This window comes from Diceros bicornis, chromosome 27 (assembly GCF_020826845.1).
Source record: "Diceros bicornis minor isolate mBicDic1 chromosome 27, mDicBic1.mat.cur, whole genome shotgun sequence".
In the NCBI taxonomy this organism is placed as follows: Eukaryota; Metazoa; Chordata; class Mammalia; order Perissodactyla; family Rhinocerotidae; genus Diceros; species Diceros bicornis.
Window position 1 is genome coordinate 40,624,791 of NC_080766.1, and position 21,477 is coordinate 40,646,267.

The 21,477-nt window shown below is 44.2% G+C and overlaps 1 long non-coding RNA gene across 1 annotated transcript; it reads right to left on the minus strand.

The window, feature by feature from the left end:
• Positions 1-17,602: 17,602 nt before the first annotated feature.
• LOC131392885 (uncharacterized) lies at positions 17,603-19,763 on the minus strand. The gene is made up of 2 exons (XR_009215802.1): positions 19,718-19,763; positions 17,603-17,935 (listed from the first exon to the last, which is right to left on the minus strand). It is a non-coding gene; the product is annotated as an uncharacterized LOC131392885 (long non-coding RNA).
• Between the last annotated feature and the right edge of the window lie 1,714 nt (positions 19,764-21,477).

Sequence of the window (21,477 nt, forward strand, 5' to 3'; positions counted from 1 at the left end):
GTCAGCTCAGGGGGCCGCCGGCAGGTCGGCAGGTGGGCAGAGCCGCAGACGCGGGCGTGAGCTCATCCCGGGCACCCAGCCGGCGCCCCGAATGCGCAGCAAGCGGCCTCCCGTGCGCCAGCCCTCAGCCTCCACATCCAGGCAGCAGGCGGGCGGGCAGGCTCATCTTTCCTCTCCCGCGGCCCGAATCACATTGATCTCTCGCTAACCTTCCCTGCCTGGGAGGCGGGCGGGCGGGCGAGGAGCGAGCGGAGCGGAGGCGAGCGGGGACCCCCTCCCCTGCCTCTGGCCGCCGGGGCGCTCTGCAGTCTTAAAGCAGCAGTGGAGAAGTGGAGGCGAACTGGAGGCAGGACCGGCGGGAGAGCGCAGCCACCACACAGTCACGCACAGTCATCAGGATGCATTTCTTAGAGGCTTAAATAATCATTTCAACAGCCCATTATTTTTAGTTATTTTCTTGCCGGTTGCTAATAGGACATGGCCTGGGGTGACTATTCCTGAAGGTTGCCAGCTAAGCAGAGGTGACCATGAAATGTTAGCAGTTTTAATAAAATGTGCAGCTGGGTTCAGATTTCGTATTTACTCTTATAAAAGTCCAGCTCATTTGCCCGGAGGGAGATGCCTTCCCAAATCCTTGCTGGTACTGTGAAGATCTCTATGGTTTCACCGGCTAATTTTCAATTATCTGAAATACATTGCAGAATACAAACACAGGCAATTCTAATTTTGCTCTCTGAATGGTGCAAAAAAAAAAAAAAACCTGATTAAAACTGCTGATGATTTGAGTAATTCCAAACATATAGCCCCTCCCACAATACTGTGAAAAACAGTTTAACATTTCCTGAATGTTCTCTATGGTTCTTGAAGTCATAATAATATTCAAATAGAAGCTTTAAAAAGGGCCTGCATCCATATTCTAGCACTTTGCAAAATAATGACCAACAGGGCTGGAATGCACCCCAATTTCGGATCCAAGATAGAGTACTCAGAGGCAGGGCAATGCAGACTTGTAGAAACATTTTCCGGGGAGGGAAGTCTCGCAGGAAGTGAATGGGCTTCCTGGGCGCTGGGTATCTTCTGCCTAGGCTGCATGTGCCCCTCCACATACGAAAGGGGAATTATGCAAACCTAGAACGGCTCACAACATAACAGGCAATGCAAATGGTGAGGCAGAAACAAAATGGTGTTTTACCAGAGTTGGGCACAAGATGGCCAGGCCCTGTGTATGAGGAAGGGCCAGCTGAGCCAGTGACGCTCGCCATCGGCTCTGCAGCTGCAGGTGGTCACGTGCTGCCGCCCACTCAGGACGCTGGTCCAGCCCTGCCCTACTGCATGCCCCAGTGTCCTCTGACTTTGCAGGCACAGGGTGCTCATGGACTGGTCTTTCCCAAATGCAGTCCAGGAAGGCAGGAGATGGCGTGATTTCTGTTCCTGCTTCCAGCTCCTTCGCCCATTCATTCAATTCACAAATTCCTAACTGCCATCAGCCATCTGCAAGGCCCCACTTAGCCTCAGAGTTAGGCGCTCAAGCATGGGGGACAGATACACCCAGGGTCAGAGCGCAGCCTGCCACTTACCTGATGTTGGGCTTATGCATGCTGCTTGTGTCTCATCGTCCTCATATACAGAAGGGAACTTATCAGGGTTCCTAATTCACATGGTTGTGAGGATCCGACAGCATGTTCATAGTACGTGGTCATTGTAATGAGTGATGGCTATGGTTATTAATGAGTTGGGGAGCAGGACCAGCTACATAATTTGCAAGGTCCAGTGCAAAATGAAAATGAGGGGCTCCTTTTGCAAAAAGGAAAAAGGTGCCATTAAAGATACTAAAACATAAAACTTTTCCCTTTTTTCTCAGTCTCAGTCTGTCGTGGTGTTTTTTTTGCTATTTAAGAGGCATGGGAATAGTCTTGGTGATTGCACCTGACTGAGTGCAGCACCAGTGGCCCACATCTACCACCCTCGCTGGACCAGTGTGCTGTGCCCCTGCCAAGGCTGGGAGTTGGGACGTCAATCTCCTTTTCCCACAGGCCACTGACCCAGTGCGTGATGGACAGGAGATTCCCATAGGATTGCAGTCTCCAGGGAGCACTAGTACCTGGATCAATGGTGGCAAGAGGCTGACTCTGGTCAAATTGCTTCTGGAATATGCCCTGGCCAGGGCAGGTGGCAGAGATAGGGACAGTGGCTGCCAAGCGCCACCCTAAAGCACCATGTGATGCGCGTGCTCAACCTCAACACTCCTTGCCTGCAAACCCAGGCCACCACCAGGCCAATGGAGCATGGCAGCGGGACCCAGGCCACCTCTTCCAACGTGACCCAGTCACCACCCTATTGGAAAGCAGCAGTGATTGCAGGATGGGAGGACGAGGCTGGTCAAGGCCCAGAACACCAAGGACTGGGGGAGTGGGCAGCCTAGAACCCCTCCCGAGGAGGTGGTAGGAGGCAGGATGGCGCGGGAGCCATAAATGCAGGGATAAAATTAATTTTAACAATTAAAGATTGTTATTTTAAAAAAATTAAAATTAACTTTAACAATTAAAAATTTCAAGATGGCAACTACAGAGCATTTAACCCCAAGTCTAGGAACTTCTGGGGGGCGAGGGGGGTCGCAGTACAACTGCATTGGTCCCACCCTCATGAAGCTAACCTTCTGTGATTGTCTATCTAATGCATCTGCCCCAGACTGAATTGGTTAATGATCTAGAATGGGCCTATCAGAACACCAAACTCCCCTTTCACAAATGTTTTAGAACATACTTTAGTATAAAAACATAACTTACATCCCACGAAATTGTGAGCTCCAGCAGATCAGACACTGCATCTCTCACCTGTCCCCAAGTCCTGGCACGGTGCCTGGCACATGGACACACTCAGAAAGCATCTATGGAATGGGATGCAAATCTCTAATGCAGCTGGAAAGTGAAGCCCACTCTAAGATATGTACACATAAAGTGCTGTGGAAATTTAGAAGAGGAAAAGTACTTCATACTCACCCCCGGAAATGTCCTTGGAGGAAATGGCAATTTAGCTGAGCCTTCAAGTTCAATTAAGATGTCAACATGCAAAACTGAATCAAGGCAAGGGGGCATTCTACCCTGATGGAGGAGACATCAGGAAAAACCAACGTTATCAAATACATTGATGTTTAATGTGTGTTGGTTCAAAACCTCCTTGGGATTCCCCAGGTGAAATTTGAAGGTAAATGGAGGGCAAGGAGAGACGGAAGAAAGAAGCAGGCTACTCCAGAATGGTAGGTAGCGATTTTAATAAGCAAGGGAATTTATGTATGAGGCTTGTCTTGGCCGGCTGCAGGACGAGTAGATCTCCGCTCTAGCCCACCAGAATCTTAAGAGTTTACATAGAGGCCTTAACGGGGTTCAGTCATGTATACAGTCCAGATGGTCTCAACAACACCTTACTCTCTGAAGGTTGCATCCTTGAAGGGTCTCCTAGTACCGGAAGGGTGAGGGGTGGGAGGGTCGAGAGGAAGGAGATGTGGATTGCTGGGCCAGCTCAAGGGTCAACCAGCAGTCCTGTCATCTGGATGACCTCCTGCAACAATGTAATTCTTCTTTTTTGTATTCTTGGTTAGTAATACCTGGCCTCCTGAAGATCAACATTTGACCTTAAATCATTCCATATGGAATTGCCCCCTGCACCCCTCCACTCTGTCTTCCTACTGCTCTGGGTCAGCAGAGCTCTCTTCCTAGCAGAAGAGAGACAAAGTCAAAGAGGCTACTTTTGTGCCCACTTGAATGATGCTAAATAAGAAACAACACACATTTCGAGAGTGGCATCATCCGACTTACATCATCTATTACTCCTCCATTTTCTGGTGGAGGATCAAGAAGGGCATCTTTGAAGAGGTGGCATTTGAGCTGTGTTCTAAAGGAGGGGTTCGAGGTTGCACATGTGGGAGTGAGTGATAAGGGCAAAGGCGGCAAGGTCAGCAGTGGCCACAATGGGAAGGCTGCTCCCTTCTGATGCGTGTAGTTAATTCTGACCGAGAGGATAAGTACTTGCCCAAAGAGGAGCTGTGTTCGAGTCCTCAGGCTGCCGTGACCAGTACCACAACCTGGATGACTTACAGCAACAGAAATTTGCTGTCTCACAGTTCTGGAGGACAGAAGTCCAAGATCATGGTGTTGGCAGGACTATACGCCTGGAACCTGTAGAGGAGAATCCTTCCACGTCTCTTCCACCTTCTGGTGGTGGCCAGTGGTCCCTAGCATTCCTTCGCTTGTAGATGCATCACTCCAGTCTCTATCTTCACATGGCCCTCTCCCTCTGTGTGTCTCTGTGTCTCTTCTCCTCTTCTTATAAGGACAGAGGTCATATTCGATGAGAGATTCACCCTAATCCAGTATGACCTCATCTTAACTAATTACCTCTGCAACTTGCAATGACCCTACTCCCAAATAAGGTTACATTCTGAGCTACTTGGAGTTAGGATTTCAATATATCCTTTGGGGAAGAAACCATTCAACCTATGATGGAACTCAAGATGCCTGAAATCAAAAGGCAAGAGGCATGGAAGTGTTTCCAGAGAGAAAGGAATGTGGACATGGATGAGGACCCCAGGGTCTTGCCCCACCTCGCTTGCACCATATGCGCCAGAGGCCTGTTTCTTCCCTTGGAAAATGAAATAATCATACCTGGTGTTATCTAAAAGATTGTTGAGATGATCAAATGAGATATGGGAATTGGCTTTGATAAGGATTACACAGAGAACAGCTACATGGAATCATTACTGTGTAAAACTGGACCTGTGGAAACATTTTGAGTAAGTTATTACTTGATGAAGGCTCATTCTGGCTGCTGGTGCTTTGATTAAATTGGAATCAGGCATATTACACCTCTGGTCTCAGAACTGCAAAGGGCAGAGATGGTCAAGAGTGTCAGCAGTGGCCCATTCATTTCTTCCTCCAATGAACTGATGGAGACCTTCTGCAAATATTTGGAGCATGCCTGCTGCCTACAAGTCACTATAACAGTTCCTAGGGGCTTAAAGATCAATAAATATGAGCCTGCAAGGGCACCAGGGAGCCTCTGGGCTGCTTGAAATGTTCTCTGTCTGGATCTGGGTAGAAGTTACAAGGATACGTACACATATAAAAATGCATCAAGCTGTACACTTAAGATTAGTGCACTTTATACACTTTACTGTATGTTAAAAAAAAGATGACTAAGACACAGTCCCTACTAATTTCACAATCTAGTGGAGGATTCAGATAATAGTTACAATAATTGATGAGATAAGCTGTATAATCAGGAGATGGCACATCTAATTCAGCTAGCCTGTGTGTGTGTGTGTGTGTGTGTGTGTGTGTGTGTGTGTGTGTGTGGTCCAGCAGACATACCAGGAAACGGCCAGGAATGGAAGGAAGGGAGCAAAGAAGTGTGCTTGGACATGATCCTGAAGGTGAGAGGAAACCACTGATGTATGGTGAGCAGAAAGTGACATGATCAGATTTAAATTTTGAAAATATTTCTTGCTAGGGACACAGTGAAGAATGGCCTGAGGGATTTGAGAAGGACACAGGGAGACCATTAGAAAATCAGCCTGAGTCCAGAAGGGAAATGATTAAGACGCTATGAAAGCCTTGGTACTGGGATGAAGATACCTTTATCTTATAACATTGGGAGATACTTAAAAGGTGAGAAGATCAGAACTTAGAAGTGCTGCTAATAGTGATGACAGCTGCTGTCACTATCAATGTAGTGGTCCTTTAGCTCGTCACTGATGTTTATTCAGCATTGGTATGTCCAGTTCTGTGCCAAGTGCGGTACATGCTTACCCAATTCAATTCTCGTCTGAGAGATAAGTCCCATTACGGTCACTCCCATTCCTCAGATGGGGAAGCCTCAGCTCACAGAGGTCCAGAAACTTGCACTGTCGCACCCAGCCAGTGAGGGGCAGAGCTTGGCCCGAATCCAAGCACAACACTCATAGGTCTGGTAAAGACTGGTCTCCTCTGAACAGGAAAGGCGCAGAGAGGAGGTGGCAAGAGACAGAGAGGAGGTGGTGAGAGATTGGGGGGAAATGGTGAGAGAGAGGGAGGAGGTGATGGGAGATAGGCAAGCAGTGGTGAGAGAGAGGTAGGGAGGAAGTGATGAGAAAGATAGAGAGGAGGTGGTGAGAGGAAGGGAATGGTGAGAGAGATAGAGAGGAAGTGGTGAGAGATAGGGAGGAAGAGGAAATGGTAAGAGACAGATAGGAAGAAAGTCGTGAGAGATAGGGAAGAGTGGTGAGAGGAAGGACATGGTGAGAGAGAGATAGGGAGGAAGTGGTGAGAGATAGGAAGTGGTGAGAGCTGGGAGGACACCAAGATGACTCCCAGGGTTCCATCTGGGATGCCTGTGTGGACAGAGAAGCCATTGACCAAAAACAGGGACACCATCGTCTCTCAGAGGCTTTTATTGTTCCTCTCCGCTGCCACCCTCACACCCACAGTCTATTCTCTCTAAAGCAGCCAGCATGAGTTTTTAATAGTCATACACAAAGACGCACATCAGATCACAGGGAGCCCTGTTCTAAACTCTCCATTGCCTTCTGATCTTTCACAGCATAAAATCCAAAGTCCTTACCGTGGCTGCGGGCCCTGCGCTCTCCAGCACCACCACCACCACTCTGCCGTGACCGCCTACAGTGTTCCCCCGCACACTCCACACTGGTTTCCTTGATTTTCCTCAAACACAACCAGCACATCCCCACCCTCTACATAAAACACTTTCCCTCAGTTGCCCCCTGGCTCGCTCCCTGCTGCCATCACTCCAGCTCAAATGCTCTCTCTTCAGAGAAGCTTTCCTGACAAACCCCACACCAACAGCATTTCTGCCCTGTCAATGCTCATCCTCTGAGCTCTATATCTTCCATATTTATTAACAAATATATATATTTATTAACTGGCTCATCCACCTATGTGAAAGCTGGGACTCTGTCTTTCTCTTCACTACTGCCTTCTCCACACTGACAACAACACTTAGCATGGAGTGAGTGCTCGATGAATATCTGTTAGGTAAAAAAAAGAAAGACTAGGTTTTCAAGAGAAACTTTATACGAGGCAAAACCTCACAAACCCTTAGCTGCATCTCCTCCATCCCACGTCCTGAGAGACATACGGAATTGGAATAGCGAAAAAGGACACTCAGGTGGAGGAGGGAAAAAACAGCCTTCTTACATGTCAAATAATCTCGACTTGCATAAACATTTCATCAAAATAAATATTTCTTTACTCCCCGCTGGGCAGGTGGCTTGCTGATAGGCACTCTAACAAGTTATTTTTCAAATGAAGACAGTGACTGAGTCTAGGGATTTGAATCATAAGAAAAGGTCAAGGCAGGTTTGGTATCAAATACGTTTTAGAAGCAGAGAACACTTCAAAGGGAAACAGGAATCTGTGTGGAGAGCACCGATCATGGCTGCCCATTGGGAGTAGAGTGGAGGGAAGGAGGGACGGTGGAGGGAAGGGGCTGGGGGAAGAGGGGAGATGGAAGATCAGGACAGATCTGCCTAGGGCATCTGAGTTTCTGCCTGTCGCCTGCATGTCTGCCTGGGTCTAAACCCAGGGGTTGCAAATTGCCCCCTCTTGAAAGACTAGCATTCCCACAAAATCCCAGAGATGTGAGAAGTTCGAGGCAGCTGTGCTTTGGACCTCATTACAGGAGGTGCCTCAGGTCTGAATGTGGAGAAGGAATCTTTCCGGGTTTAACACGGGACTTTGGCGTCCTGTGACATGACGCTTGTGGCCCTGAGGACAGCAGTAGGGGAAGCAGCCTGGGGTCATTGGGTGACCCTCACATCCCCAGCCACAGCTCAGCTCTGTGGCTTCGTGGGCAGTGTACCAAGTGTCATAGGAAGGAACATTGATGAAAGGCCTGAGGGGCTGCCATCATTACTGGGGGATACCAGACAAGGAGGAGCAGGGGACCAAAACACCCAGTGAGAAAGGCGAGGGGGCAGGCCTTGTGTTCCCGTGGTGTGAAGTGGGTCCAGAGCACTGTGATTAAGATGGAGATTGTGGAGTCAGGCCCTGGCACAGTGCGCCTGAGCTACATGACCTTGGGAGGTGGCTTAGCCTCTGGCCTCAAGACCGTTCTCTCAACCGTCCCTATGCCACAGTGCTGCTGTGACGATTAGATGACTTAACACGTGTGAAGTGCCTAGAACAGTGCATTCTATGAATGACAAAATATAGCCAATCAAAGTGGAAGACAAATGGGGAGAGGGTTTGGGGGCACATTCACTACATACAGGATGGATGAAGCCCTCATATCAATAAAAGACTGAACACTTACCAATTGATGACGAAAAGACAATCAAGCCAATAGAAGCATTCGAATATTACCATTCACGGGAGGAGAAAAACAATGTAGCTGGCAAAACTGAGAAGATGCTCAACCACATTAATAGGGAATAAAATGAAAATTTAAATAGCAATTGGATGTTGCTTCTCACCACGAAATCAAAAGGAATTAAAAGAAGTGGCAGTTCGAACACTGGTGGGATGTGGGTAGAAAGGACACTTTCAGACACTGCTGGTGGTAGTGTGATGTTTTTGTAGCTTGCTTTATTTTTAACAGATTCTGGCAATATGTAGTTGAAAAAACATAATGAAAAAATACACTCACCCTTCAACTTAGCAATCCTACAAGAGTAGGGAAGCTAACCTCTTGAGGTAAAAAAATAACCAGTACTTAGAGCTATTTGTACGATGCTTTCCACTGCAGCATTGTGTGCTGAGACAACAGAAAGAAAATGAGAAAGAAAATGAAAAAGGAAAGAAAGAAAATCATCTGAGTGCCCATCAATGAAGGATGTTGAATAAATTTTGGAACATGCAAACATTGGAACATTACAGTCAAAAAAATCAGTGCTATGAGGACATTTCAACCACATTCAATTAAGTGAGAAAAGCAAGATGCAGAGGAGTGTATAAAATATCTCACTTTTGTAAAACAAACAATAATAGGAACCCTGTATCCGTGGGTGTGTGTAAGTGTATATATGTGTGTAAGCAATCTTGGAAGGGTGGAAAAATGTTGCACACCAAATGTAAACATTTGTTAGCTGCTGGGGCTGAGATGGGGAGAGGGGAAGAAAGAAGGGAGAAAATAACTAAAAGAATAAAAAACAAAGGGGTTGATTTAGAAAAAACAGCATGTGTAACATGAGCTCATTTATGTAAAATATAAATGTCAAAATGAAAATATTAAGGGTGGTTGTCAATGTAGTGGAATATCTGTTTTTTATTTGTTTATTATTCTTTTCTGGGTTGTCTGATCCTTTTTATTTTCTTGATAAGAATATCTAAAATTAAATAAAAGACAATAATGAAATAAAATAAAGTCATTCAGGAGTCCTGACAAGGTCTACACACCCTAATGCCAGGGAGCCCACACTGAGTACACGTGTTGACCCAGAAGTCAGTGTTCTCTTGTCTCCTTCTCTCCTAACCTTTCTGGTCCAGCCTCGTGGAAACCCAGTTGCACCTTTAGCGAGAGGTACAAACCCGCTTCCTTCCACAGTTGTGGATTCACGGGCCTACTCTTCCTACACTGTTTGTAACTTCTCCTTCCTGTCATCCACGTCTTCTGAGAGCTCCATGAGCAGCTCATTGGACTTGAGACTTGTGCCTCATTCTGCAGTTCCCATGATACTGAAAATCTATTGGATGAGAGCCCATATTGACCTCTTCTTGTTATAAAAAACCCTATGCGAAATAACATGCCCCATCATGTTCATTTCCCCATTCTCCCGCAAAGGGTTGAGCCACGGGGTAGGCGAGGGGTCGGAAGCCAAAACCCAGAGGAGGTGACAGAATACAAAGAGTCCTGTTTCCAGGGCTCACCTGGTGCAAGCCCTTGCAGAGGTGAACTGCTCAGGGGATGGGGAAGGATATTGGGCTATTATAGAATGAAGGGCAGAGAGTGTTCGTGGAGAGCTGTGGTGGGAGAAGCTGGAAGAGAGAAGGCCAGATTCAAAGTCCACCTGGAAATCTTGCCCAATAGCAACCATGCAACCCCAGCTTCCACTTCTGAGCCACAGTCTCAGATCATTGCCTTGCAGAAGCATTGCATGCACTGGGGTGGCCGAGGGCAAGGTCCTCTCAGCCCAGGAAGGCCCAGGGCAGCAACTAAGAAGAACTCCTAGTCCACAAAATGGGCAATGACTTACCTGTACCAATTTCCATGTGATTTTACTAAATTGTAAGAAAAGTTTTGAAGAGCAACTCTTAATGTTTGTAAGGTATTTTAACTTCTTTATCACTATTTCTCTAGGAACAGTAATGGATATTATTCCAGGAATAAATATAAAGCAATTAAAAACTAAATAATATTTGATTGCCAGAGCCATTGATAGCCTTTGCTATCTATGACAAAGCTAACCCTTTCAGTCTTAAGAGGCTTTTTCTCAAAGTAAGTGTAAGACCTCAGAACAGACCTACAAGTAGGACATCTTCTCATTCATATAACAAAGATTTCTCGAGCTCCTGCTATGGGCTAGGACTGTGGGCACATGGGACACAGCAGGAAACAAAATGGAGAGCAAGAACTTCTCCTGTGGTCCTTACCATCAGCGTTACAGCCATCAGATGGAAACTGGACTCACTCTGGTTTGTTTCTGAGAGGAACTCAAGAAAGAGAACTTATTAAATCCTAAGTGATTTGCATTCTAATGTTGTCTTTGAGAGTTCTCTTGTCATGTAATTTACTATCACAGAAAATGCCAGCCACACACGTATGCAAAGATATAAGAGGATGGATGGTCATTAAAGTAATGTTTGCAATAGCAAAAAAACCAAAATATCTACTATTAGGAGACTACTTAAATAAATAATGTTGCATCTAGATAATGGAATACTATGCAGCCACTAAAACAATGAAGCAGCTTTAGTGCTCACATGGCAAGATCTCCAGGATGTTTGAAAGTGAAAGAAGTAGGGTGTGGAAAATAGTGGGTACTGCATGTTCCCACTTATATAATGAAATGTATATACATGTTTATGTTTATGCATGCATAAACAACTCCTGGAGAGAGATATAAGAAGCTATTATCCATAGTTGCATCTCAAAAGGGGGACTGGACTGCGTGAGAGGGATACATGATTTCATGAAGTAGTCTTTTCTATCAAATAGATGTTTTCTTAATTTTATTTCATTTTACTATGCATATGTGTACTTTTTCAATTAAAATTTATTAGCATAAAAAGGTAACAGTGAGCTTGAAGAAGTTATTGTGTATAGTTCTACAGTGTCCAATATCTCAGCCACTAGCCATATGTGGCTATTTAAATTTAAAGATGAATTAATTAAAATGAAATAAAAATTTAGGTCCTCAGTTGCAATAGCCATGTTTCAAGTGCTCAATGGCCACACGTGGCTGGTGGCTAGCAGTGCAGATATAGAACATTTCCATTATTGCAGACAGTTAGATTGGACAGTGCTGGATACTCTTGCAAACCTAGAGCAAGGGAATTTATCATAAAATGTCTAAGCCTCTGTTCTTCATACTAGAGTTGATGCAAAAGAAAAATATAGAACAGATTTTGCACTATAGAACAAAACAGACATTTCCTTAAAATTAACATATATCTCTCCCTCTCTCTCCCCTCATTAAGTAGCAGGAAAGTGAGGAATTCATCCCTTCAACCTTTTACAGTGTCATGAATTAAGGTGTTAAATTATTTTGCATATATTTTAAGTATGACCATGTCTGGGTACTTTTGTTCCATAGCAACCTAAATCAATCAATATTTACTGATGCTATTTGTAAGCGTAAAGTAATAAAAGTTAAGTAACAAGCCAACAATCATATGATTTTTTTCATTAGTGTATAATTACTGGTACCGCCTCACTTTTTCAGATCCCTCGTACTCTAACTTGTTTAGATGTCTGAGGTCCCTCTCAACTCTTTGAAGCCACAAGTATAATCCCAGCTGATAGCTAAGCTTGGATAACTATGGATCCCTAGGGTTGTTATCAGTATATCTGGCTCAATAAACCACAACCAACAAATCAGTTAGGGATTGCCCATGCATTTCTGCTCTGAAAATTTTACTTGTGTTTTGTAATCTGTCCAACATAAATTTAAATTTTTTCCAGCCACTCAAACTGGGGTCTTAGTCAGTCCAATGCCAAGGAAGTAACCTTTAAGATTTAGAAGTCTTCTTCTTCCAATTAATGAAATATTAATTAATGAAAGATTAATTAAAGAATTCATTCTTACCCTTGCCCTTCAGAGTGAAAGTAGCTGATTCTGAAAATCTCTCCTCCACGGGCCTAGCTGCCTTAGTCCCAGCTACTAGAATATCAGAGCTGCCCTCCCGAGACCTGTCCATGAAGGCACACGCATTTCACTGGTTAACAATAGTATCTTGCACACAGTGCCCACATCCAGCCATCTGTTAGGTTGGGGGTTTCCATCATCAACGGCTAGAGGAAGAAGTGTGGGTGAATACAAAATGCATTTTCACTCCACTTCTTTTTCCTGTCTTTGGACTTCCTAGAAGACGCTGCAATGACCCATCTTAGAGGAGAGAATTTAGAATGCTAAGAGAAAGCACAAAGCTGCATATTTACCTGCAAAGGTGTATCAAGAATGACTTCCTTGCTACCACGAAGGGAATGTGAATCTCCCAAAGCTGCCAGCTCTCCTCCTCCTTATTCACAGACTTTTATGAGAGTCGGCTTAGAATAGCAGCCTGATCTGAACTCACCATGCAAGAAAGGGAGGCAAAAATGGGGCCTGGCCCAGCTCTCAAAGAACATTCTGTCCCCGCCCAGGCATTTTACCGGGATAGCCTCCAGACAGGCCAGTGGAGGGAAGATGTAGTAAAATAGTATATTTCTATTATTCATTCATCGTTACTCAGACGGGGAAAACCCAGCAAATTTAACCCTGTTATGTATCTGAATCAATTTAGAAGGTGCAAAGCAGTGAAACATGATAGAATCAGTTTTATTTATCTCTTTATGCACCAAAGTGCTCTGAATACAAATTAAATAAGTATTGAAAATATCACATTCACAACCATTATTCGATCCATTCCTGTGGGTAATTTTTAAGTAAACACAGCAATGGTTCATTAATATGGCGCTGATAGGTAATGACATGTTCTTCATGAATGAATTTTCCCAACAAATGTGTCTTTTATGTGAACAAAAGGAACTTCTTCAAATCAAGATTATTCTTATCACTTCAGTGTCAAACAGATGAAGGCTAGGGTTCGTCCCTCCAATTATTAGTAATGGAAGCTTGAGCAACTCATTCCATCTCTCCAGACCTCAGTTTCCTCATCTGAAAATGACAATATCCACAGAATGTAAGCGTCTTGTTAGGTTTAAACAAAGCATCGTCTCTGCTCAGAGCTGTGCCTGGTAAGTCAGAAATACTCAATGTGACAATGCTGGTGATTTATTGTGTCCTGCCTTCTTAAACAACACGTGTGGTACATAATAGACTTTTTCCTGGTGACTTAAGTCCATCATTACAAACATCATGATGTAGGTCAAAGCCTGTTTGTCCCTATACTTAGTACTCCCGTTGTATTTGGGGAACTCTATTGTTTGGTGTTTGGGACCAGTTTCTGGTAAATCTCTCCCTTCCATATTCATTTACTTCAATCTGCTATGAGTCAGGAATCCAGGTGACAAAATAAGTTACCATCTGCTTAAGATGGGTGTAAATGGGCTCAAAATCAGTGATTCTCATGTTAGAACCACCCAGGGAAGTTGGTCTGGAGTGGAGTCACGGCTTCAGCATTTCATAAATTCCCCAGGAGAGTCCAACGGGCAGGTGGGAACTATGGCTGCCAGTGACGGTCAGTTCTCTCCTTCTCAGTTGGCAGTCCAGGAAGTGCAGTAGGTGACTAGCTTGCAGTAAGTGTAGTTAAAGGGCAGGCTGGGGACATCCTGCCTGGTAGAAGGGCCAAGGTCACAGACTGCCTTATAAATCCAAAGCCAACCCAATCTCCCAAGGGGAGGCAGAGAGGAGGAACCCAGGCAGATTCAGTCCTTCTGCCAGTGCTAACCGAGATTACTGTGTGCTGGGTCTGGTAGACACTTGGGGTATGTTAGTAAGTAAAACAGACACAGCCTCAATCCCCTGCATGCACAGAGACTGATGAGGGGCAAATAAAACCAATAATTGCACAAGTAATTAAATAATTAAATAAATCAATTGCAACTAAATAATTGTAATGTGGAAAGTGCTTTGGTGAAAAAAAATGTAGGCTGCAGGGAGATATACCAAATGAGTCCTTAACCAAGGGTAGAAGATCAGACGAGGCATCCCTGAGGAGGACCAGAATGGTAGTGTATCAGTTTGCTAGGACTGCTGTAACAAAGGACGACAAACTGGGCAGCATAGACAACAGAGACATATTCTCTTACAGTTCTGGAAGCCAGAAGTCTGAGATCAGGGTGTCAGTAGGGTTGGTTCCTTCTGAGCACTGTGAGGGAGAATGTGTTCCACGGCTCTCTCTTATGTTCTGGTGGTTTACTGGCAATCTTTGGAGTTCCTTGTCTTGTAGATGTATCACCCAAATCTCTGCCTTCACATATTCACCTGGCATTCTCCCTCTGTACATTCCTGTCTCTGTGTCCAAATTTCTCCTTTGGATAAAGACACCAGTCTTATTGGATTAGGGTCCAGCTTAATGATCTCATCTTAACTCGATCATCTGCAAAGACTCTACTTCCAAATAAGGTCACACTCACAGAGGTGACCCCCTAACTGGGGATTAGGACTTCAACATCTTTAGGGGGACACAATTGAACCCACTACATGTGGCAAGGAATAAGGCCTGGTGAGGGAGGTTGCAGGAAGAAAACGTCACTAGAGAAAAAAACTTGTGCCAAGGCTCTAAGTCAGGAAGGCTGCTGCAGTGATGGGAACTGGTGCTGGAATGCGGTAAGCAAGGGGAGGACGAGTGAGGATGCAGGCAGCAGCCCAATCCTGCAGGTCTTCTGTGGGCGCTATTTGGAATAGGGGAGCCAAAATGGGGAGTTGGAAACCAGGGTCGTGGAGGGTGAGGTGTAGCAGAACCAGCGAGAGGAACAAGAGAGAACAGCCCTTCTACCACCCAACCAAAGACTGGAGGTTTAATTCTAGAGATGGATACACAGACTCTGAACTGGATGATGGCAGGCACAGATGGATACAAATTGGAAACATGGGATAAAGAAATATTTGTGCACGGAATGTGGAGATTCCCAAGCTTCTTCCCTATTCAGGCTCTCAGAAGTCTGGCAGCAGGAGATGACCCTAGGACACATGCTCAGTCCAAAAGAAAAGGCATAAAGATACTGACATGCACCTTCCCCCCCACCATGAAACCATCCAGGCAGACCACACTACACTTTTCAGTGTTTCTCAAACTTTATCATGAAAAGAAATTATGGGGGGAGAGGGACATTAAAATACAGATTCCTAGGCCCCACCACCAGAGATTCTGAATCAGAAGGTCTGGAAGAGGTTCCAGAATACCCATTCCTAACAAGCACCTGGGAATGCTGACTTTGCTGGTCCATGGACCACACTTTGAGAACCACAGCTCTGAGTGAGAGTCAATGAGCTTCCAACCACATTTTAGAATTCTGCTCTTAAACACAAACAGAGATTAAGTGTCCAAAAGAACCAAGACATGTGAAAAAAGCATTTAAAGAGAGTGACCAAAATGAACAGGAAAAAATAGTGACTTAGAGGAAAGAGACTCTTCAGCAAGAAGAAAACTTCATTAGACCAACTGTTCTTCTCGGAGAGAAAAGACAAAAGACACCGGATCCATAAAAATAAGAAGAGATGCTACTTTTTAAAAAGGAAAAATCAAAGATCAAACATAGTTTAAGTACTTAGAAATTAAAAGTATGTTAGCAGAATTGAAAGATTCAAGAGAAGGACTGGAAAACATTATCTAGAAAGCAAAGCAAAAATTTTAAGATAAAAAATTAGAGAGAAAAAATATTTTTTTTAAATTAGAGGACCAGTCCATGGAGCCTGACATCTGAATCAAAGGAGGTCTAGAAGGAGAAAAGATCACATGAAGGGAAGAGAATCATCAAAGAAATAATTCAAGAAACTTTCTTAGAGCCAAGAGACATGATTTTCTTGACTGAAAGGGACGATCAAATATCCAGCACAACAGATGAAAATAGACCTACACCTAATCACACTTCTGTGAAATCCAATACCGTGGTGATTCTCAATCCTTTGTATTAAATTTCACAAAAAAGGTATTAGAAGTTAGAAAACAGAAGAGCATGTCATTCAAAACCATAGGTAAAATTATTTTCAGCCAAGGATTCCATGCCCAGGTAAACCAACTATTAATAACTAGCATAAATACATTTTCATAATACAAGGTTTCAAAAAATTTACCTCCCCTATACCGTTTATCAGGGAGTTACTGAAGGATGAGCTCCACTAAAATGAGGAAGCAGGAGGTCTAAAACAAGACCAAGATGAAGGGAGTCTCCAGGATGATGGTGAGGACCAAGGATGCAGCTGCACCACACTCCTGAAGAACAGCAAGATAGTATCTGGTCAGAAGCACCTGGAGAGGTGTCTTCCAAGAGATGAACTCATAGAACACCTGGGTGTTTGAACGTATTGAGAGGAGAATTACACAAATGGGAGTTAGGAATTAGTAATAAATACATAAGAAATAATTCAAACAAAAGACCTAAGCAATATTAATTCTAAGGAAAAAGAATGTTTAAAAATGGACAGAAAAGCAAAAGTAGTGTACTGTGCAGCTCAGCTGTAAATACTGATGGTACTCTAAAGCACTGGATGTGAAATTATAAACATAGGCCATGAGTCTAATCAACATTACCACTATCTCAAAAGAGACATGATAGAAGCACATATGTATAGGAGGAATGTCAGAGTGAAATAGAGCTCAATCTCATCTGCTATCCTGGGAAGTTGATAGATAATGCCTAAAACTGTATTTTTTTTTTTTTTGGTGAAGAAGATTGGCCCTGAGCTAATATCTGTTGCCAATCCTCCTCTTTTTGCTTGAGGACGATTGCCACTGAGCTAACATCTGTGCCAATTGTCCTCTATTTTGTATGTGAGATGCCACCACAGCATGGCTCAATAAGCAGTGCATAGGTCCATGCCTGAGATCCAAACCTGTGAACCCTGGGCTGCCGAAACAGAGCTCGTGAACTTAACCACTATGGCACCGTGCCAGCCCCAAAACTGTACTGTTTTTTTTTTTTTTTTCACAAAAAGACTTTCTGTAAGCATGTTACTTCTATATAAGGAGATAATTTTTTTAAGACAATTTTAAAAAGTTGAATGATTTTCTGTAGGGAGAAGGAAAGAGTGGGAATACTGTTTTTGTAGAAAACCTTGTGAACTATATGACTCTTCAAATTAAGTAAATGTATAAGTCCAAGATAATTTAAAAAAATATATCTAAAAATCTAAACAAAAATAAACAACATATAGATGAACACTTCTGAAATGGTGGCATGAGGAGCTACATGGACCCTCTCCCCAGTGAAACAACCATAACTGGTGAAAATTATTTTTTAAAAAACTAAGTCTCTGGAAATTGTCTTAAAGGCATACAGTAGAAAAACATGAAATGAAGAAACATTTATTTAAAAATCTACTAAATCTTGGTAAGAACAGTGGGTGTCTATAGTATCTGGGCCGTGACACGCTCCCTCCCCACCCCACTTCAACTCAATGTGACAGATGCTCTACTCCAAGCAGGTAAATCCAAAAACATGAGGCTCCCACTTCCCTGAGTTCCCACTGAAGAGCTACAGTATCTCCCCAGGGCAAGGAAGCCACCAACGTTTCTCATCCTTCTTTGCCCCAGCTCTGTGTTGCAGAAGTTCTATTCCAGGCAAGCACGACTTTTCATCAGAAACAATGGAGGCCAAAGCAGTGGATGACATATTCAAAATGCTAAATGAAAAAAAAAAATCTATCAGCCAAGGATCTTATATCCAGTAAGGCTATCTTTCCAAAGTGGAAGCAATATAATGATATTCCTAGAAAGGATAAAAACTGAGGAAAATTCATTGCTAGCAGACCCCCCTTACAAGAAACTCTAAAGGAAGTTCTTCAGACTGAATGCTATTGACACCAGGCAGTAATTCAAATTCATACAAAGAAACAAGGAATACTAATAAAGGCAATCATATAATTAATGATAAAAGAGAGTGTAAGTGCATGTTTCTTCTCTTAACTTATTTAAAAATCAATTACATAAAGTACTATGTATATAATCGTATTATTGGTCTTATAACCTATAAAATTATGTATTTGGCAATAACGGCACAAAGGAGGCAGGTGGGAGCAAAATTGTATTGGAAGAAGGAAATCACACAAGATGGTAACTCAAATCCACAGAAAGAAATGAAGAGAATCAGAAATGTAAATAAGAAGATTAATATAGCAAACTTATAACTATACAAAAAAGAGGAGAAAGGAGTTGAGTTATACAGAAATAATGTTTCTATAATCTCACTTGAATTAAGTTAGTATAAATCTAAAGTACATTCTGGGGGGGAAGTCAAGATGGCGGCATAGGCAGACTCTGAACTCACCTCCTCCCGCAGACACAGCCAATTTACAACTACTCGTGGAAAAATTGCCCCTGAGACAGAACTGAAAACTGGATAAGAGGAGCTCCTGCAACAAGGGACAATCCTGATTGAGGTGGAAGAGGCAGAGGCTCCCTTCTGGAGAGAAAAAACGCCACCTTCACAAGCCGCCAGCTTCGCCACCACCCAGGAGCAGCCCAAAGGTACGCAGCCTCCCTGGAGGCGCAGGGCCCTGAGCCAGGGAGCACCCCCACTGTAGGCATTTTGTGGACCCAGCACAATCGAGACCAGCGGCATAATATCTGACTTTGCCTGTGTTGGCAGAAGAGGGTGAATCTCCCTCTTCCCTTTTCCTTAAGGTTCTTATGGCTGGCCAAATAATTAACAAGACAGGTTAACAGGAGAAAATAATACCAAGTTTAATAACATGTATACATGGGAGAAAGCAGGGACACTGCGTTTTCTCAACACAATAGCAGAAATTCTCATCTTAAATACCATGTTCAGCCAACGACAAAGGAGGATGTTGGGGGTGGGGGGAGTCAGTTACAGGAGATTACCACTAAAGCACAGTAAACAAGAGTAAGGTTATTATGCAGATTTAAGGCCTCACCTTCCACATTGATAAGCCTCTAGAGATGAGGCCATCCCCCCCCTTCCCAAAACAGAGAGGGAGATACCTTTACAAATGGAGATTTCCCTTATTAATGTAAATGTTTGTCTGGCAACTCCTTGCAGGGCCATCCAGAGAATGTGGCCAGAGAGACAGAACTTCCAATAAGATGGGCTTGTTGGTGCCTTTCCTATTGTAACATTTATCCTACATTATCTTTACAGCCATCATGATAGAAGATCTGTTCCAGGAAGGAGCCACCATGTCAAATTCTTTAGGCAGTTAGTGGGGGAGGTCAAATGTCCCTCAGAGAAAACAATCAAGGTAAAGAGATATATTTCACGGTGGCCAAATCTTGATCTCCCACACCTGCTACTAAAACATTGGAGAGTACCCCCAGAAAACCTGGTTCACAAAGAAATTAAAACTGGCTCTTAAAGGGCCCGAGCACAAACTCACCTGTTTCAGAAAGCATCCTAAAATCACCAGAAAGAAAGGTGCATAGTGCTTTGGTGAAAAGAGACTCACCTGATAGGCCCTGAGTGCATCTCGGTGAGAGGTGAGACCTCTCCAGGGACTGGGACATTGCTGGCGGCCCTTGTTGTGGCCTGGTGTGGGCGTGCTGACACAGACGCCATTGGAGTTCTCCCTGGGCCTGCTAGACCAGGTCTGCCCCACCCACTAGAGCACCGATTTAATCCAGCTCAGCCGGGCGGGCAGCCCACCCTAGAGACTGGCCCCACCCAACAACTAGCCCTCAGGCAACTTGTGGGCCTGCATACATTGGTGACTGGATTCTCTGCAGCCTGGCAACTGAGCAGACTTCAGTGGGGCAGGGCGTGCACAAGGAGCGGGTGGAGAGTGTGGGGCAGTGGTGGAGTGTGTGGGGCTCCCGCTGTGGAGAGACTGGGTCCACGTCAGGAGGTCGGGGCGTACACACGGGGCAGGACTGTGTTGACTGGGTGTGCGGACCTGTGGGCGGCAGGGCTTGTCAGCTACAGAAGACTTGTGCTTCTCAAAGACCCACATAGGGGGTTTGCCCCGCCTTCTAAAGTCTGAAACAATTGGGTACTCCTGTGCCTGAGGCCAGCCCCACCCAGCTGCAATCGTCAGAGAGGTGACAAGAGACCCAAAGGCTGGAGGCTTATAGCAATTGTAAGCCCCTGAGCCTAACAACCTGCCACGCTGGGGGCCTACTCACTTAAAAGAAATACTGCAACACAAATGTGGTATTAGAACTTGCAGCCAACTGTGCTGGGGCTCCCCACACCTGATAAAGAGACTGAAGGGCCCACAACAACTACAAACAGCGGAGCATTACAGCAGCTGACCAGGAGCATAACTCAGCCTCCCTCGGCACCTACAGGAAGAGCAAACAGGCCACAACAGAAGGACACACGTAGCCCACATAGCGGTCACCCCTGGAACATTGAGAACTGAGGGAAGCACACTGCAGGACTCCTAAGGCAACACTTGTATAAGGTCACTTATGCAAGAGCAGGAGACATAGCTGACCTACCTAATACGAAGACACAAGCACAGGGAAAGAGGCAAAATGAGGAGGCAAAGGAATACATTCCAAGTAAAGGAATAGGACAAAACTCCAGAAAAGGAACTAAGTGAAACAGAAATGAGCAACCTACCCGATAGAGAGCTCAAACTAAGAGTGTTAAGGATGCTCACTGATCTGGGGAGAAGAATAGATGCACTCAGTGAGAATGTCAGCAAAGAAATGGAAGATATCAAAAAGAACCAATCAGAAATGAAGAATACGATACTGGAAATGAAAAATTCGCTAGAGGGACTCAAAAGCAGAGTAGAGGATACAGAAGAACGGATCTGCGAGCTGGACGAAAGACTAGAAGAAATTACCCAAGCTGAACAGGTAAAAGAGAAAAGAATTAAAAAGAGTGAAGACAGTCTAAGGGACCTCTGGGACAACATCAAGTGCACTAACATCTGTGTTATAGGTGTCCCAGAAGGAGAAGAGCAAGACAAAGGGGCAGAGAATCTATTTCAAGAAATAATAGATGAAAACTTCCCTAACCTAAGGAAGGAAACAAACATCCAGGTACAGGAAGCACAGAGATCCCCAAACAAGATAAACCCAAAGAGGCCCACATCAAGACACATCATAATCAAAATATCTAGAATTAAAGAGAGAATCCTAAAAGCTGCCAGAGAAAAACAAGTTACATACAAAGGAAACCCCATAAGGCTATCAGCTGACTTCTCAGTAGAAATCTTACAGGCTAGAAGAGAGTGGCACGAGATATTTAAAGTGCTAA